Source organism: Echinops telfairi, unplaced genomic scaffold (assembly GCF_000313985.2).
Source record: "Echinops telfairi isolate 266 unplaced genomic scaffold, ASM31398v2 ScPeMD7_7457;HRSCAF=8495, whole genome shotgun sequence".
NCBI classification, from domain to species: Eukaryota; Metazoa; Chordata; class Mammalia; order Afrosoricida; family Tenrecidae; genus Echinops; species Echinops telfairi.
The window spans coordinates 11241638-11244774 of NW_022111357.1; positions in this window are offsets into that span (position 1 = coordinate 11241638).

Below are 3137 nucleotides of genomic sequence, written 5' to 3' on the forward strand. Positions count from 1 at the left end.
GGATCAGGTATCAGGTGTCAAAAGATCCCAAACAGTTACATCGATGTGAAAGAGGGGGATTGGAGTGGAGACCTAAAGCCCATCTATAGACAGTTGGACATCCCCCCATAGAAGGGTTACAAGGAAGGGACAATTCAACCAGGATGCAGTATAGCACTGACAAAACACACATCATTCCTCCTGTATACTCCCACACACACACACACACCCACTACCATGACCCAGTTCTACCTTATAAATCTGGCTAGACCAGATCTGTACACACATTGGTACAGATAAGAGCTCTCGACACATGGAATTCAGGACAGATAAAACCCTCAGGAACAGTAGTGGGAATAGTGATATCGAGAGGGGAGGGGTATGGTAGGGGGGAGGGAGAAAGCAGGAACCCATCACAAGGTTGGATATATAGCCACCCCCACCCCCCAGGAAGAATAACAGAAATGCAGGTGAAAGGAGACAAAGGACAGTGTAAGACATGAAATAACAATAACATATATAACTGATCAAGGATTCACGAGGGTGGGGTGGGGAGGGAGGGGAAAGAAGAGGAGCTGATACCAAGGGCTCAAGTAGAAAGAAAATGTTTTGGAAATGTTGCTGGCAACATATGTACAAGTGTGCTTAATTAATACAATTGAATGATGGATTGCTATAAGATTTGTAAGAGCCCCCAATAAAATGATTAATTTAAAAAGAAGAAACCCCTCTGAGATCCTTCTACTTGGTAACACATGGTGGCATTGTGGTTCCACTTGAGCGTCTAACCTTGAGTTCAGCAATTTAAAGCCATCAGCTGCTCCAAGGGAGAAAGAAAGATGCGGCTTCTTACCCTCCTTCCTACCCCCCTCCTTACCCCCTTCTTGCCCCCCTTACTACCCCTCTTCCTGCCCCCCTACCTACCCCCCCTTCCTACCCTTTAAAGGTTTACCATCTCCGAAACTCACGGGCAATTCTGCCCTGTGCTGTAGGGTCACTAGGAGTCAGAGCCGACTCAGTGGCTGTGAGTTTGATTTCTGAACACCCAGGGCCGCCAGGAGCTGAAACTGACTCATCAGCAACGGGGTCAATGATGGGATGTCACATCGCTCAACCACTCTTTGAATGAGGGTTTGACAGCACTGGGAGGCATGCGGTCATGGATTTTCCCATGTGACACAGGCCAGCATGGGCATGGACAAGATTCTTAAATCCGGCTAGCAAAGCTGAGCTGCTCTCTGTAAGGAGGGCGATGGACCACTCTCCTTCCTTCTTTCCGCAGACAGCTACTGAGAATGTGGTGTGCTTTGCATTCTTGAGATGGCAGTTTGTCAGAGATTGCCCTGGGCTCATTGTTATCAGTAGAGATTCAGGGGTAAAGGATGACTGCTAATGAACCTCTTGTCAACTTTTCGGCCTCCCTGAATGTGTGTCTGTGGAACCTGAAAGCTTTTGTAAGGGGTTCAGCCTGGGGGGCACGGGGGGGGGAGGGGGGAGCGAGGACCGGGATCAGATGGCTTGCTACATGAAGCACGTGCCTGGCTTCAATAGTCCCCTTTTGGGTTGGTTGTATTCTGTAATGTGTCCCCTGAGAAGACAGACTAAGCAGCCTGGGTTACCCTGCAATTTCTCCAAACTATTTGCATGAAATACTGCAGGCAAAAAGCCCAGCCCCTGATTGGTTGTTGCTAGGTAACAACATAATCATCAGGAAATTAGGCTGTCCTTTTTTTTCCCCCCCCCAACCCACAGTATGTGTGTGATTGCAGCGTCGTGCAGGAAGAGAGAGGGAGTGGAACAAAGAGAGATAAATGGGATGGTCCTGAAGGCGGGGACACTGCAGCCACAAACCTGCATCCCACGGTAGGATACTCTGCTTTGGGTTGGGCTCTTTACTCCGCCGTGCCAATATTGGTACGCGATCCTTTTTTATTAGCATGGCAGAGCTAGCGGGGTCCTGCAGACAGCAGGGGCAGAAGCCAGGAAAGCCACTTTATCGTTTGACGTGATTTTTAGAGGCAGGAGGTTGTGCTGAATCTGTGGGAATGAATCCAGAGAGAGAGGGTGAGTACATGAATGTGCCTGGGGAAGGTGTCGCAGCAGATAAGAACCCTTAGCAGGGCTGTGGGGTGCCTGAGAGCAGAGCCTGAGAATTCCCATGTGAATGAGATGTGTGACAGGAGAAACCAAACGGGCTCAACAACGTGGAAGGAAGCCCCCGAAGCTGAAGTTTAGATCTGTCTCGGCTATAGCTCCACCAACGGCTAGCCATTTGGTCTCGGTGTTATTATTTGGTCAGGCAATCCTCAGCCTATCCTTTTGCCAGGCTGGACTTGGCAGTTGTAAGGAGCATGCACGTGTGTGTGTGTGTGTGTGTGTGTGTGCGCGCGCGCTCCCACATGGGAACACAACTGAAGCATCTAGGTCATTTTCCACATTGTGTTCTCATGTCACAGCATGTGAAACCCTGGCAAGTGCACACTCACACCTGGACACTTTCAGGGTAATGAGTAATGAATACTTACAGGGACTCGTAGTACAAACCCACCCCACCCCCTCCACCTTTTCTTCATGCTAGCCCCAGGTGGCTTCTCCACTGCTAATGTCCCTGATCTTGTCTTCCTTTTGCATGTTCCCTAGCAATGACCCTGCCCTTAGACTAGACCCTCAATTGCCAAACTGCATACTTCATTGGCTTGCTACAACCCCAGGCAAGCTAATTGCCTTTTACCATTCATTGTCTGCCAGATTAATGGCTCCTCCTGTGTCTGCTGAGATTCCTCTGTGGACTGTCGGACTCCCCTTTCCCTGCTGCCTCCCTGCGCAGCTCGGCCTCACTGAGCTCCACAGCTAACTTTTTACAAGTCAGTTTCATTTAAATGCTAAACTAGAGCCACTATTGATCTATTACTTATTCAGCCTGACCAGAGAAGGTAGTCCCAGGCATAATGCAGAGGAGACCATTGGTAAGAGTAATTTAAACAAATGCAAATTATCAGCAGCAGGACAGAATGTGCACCTATAGCCAATACTCAGAAGAGGTGATCCTCCCCACTACACACCTGCCCACATGACTTGCTGCTTCCAGTGGGGTGAGCCAGACAAGACTCAGTGCTCCTGGAGGGAAAGAAAAGCACCACCCACTTCTAGTGGCTCAA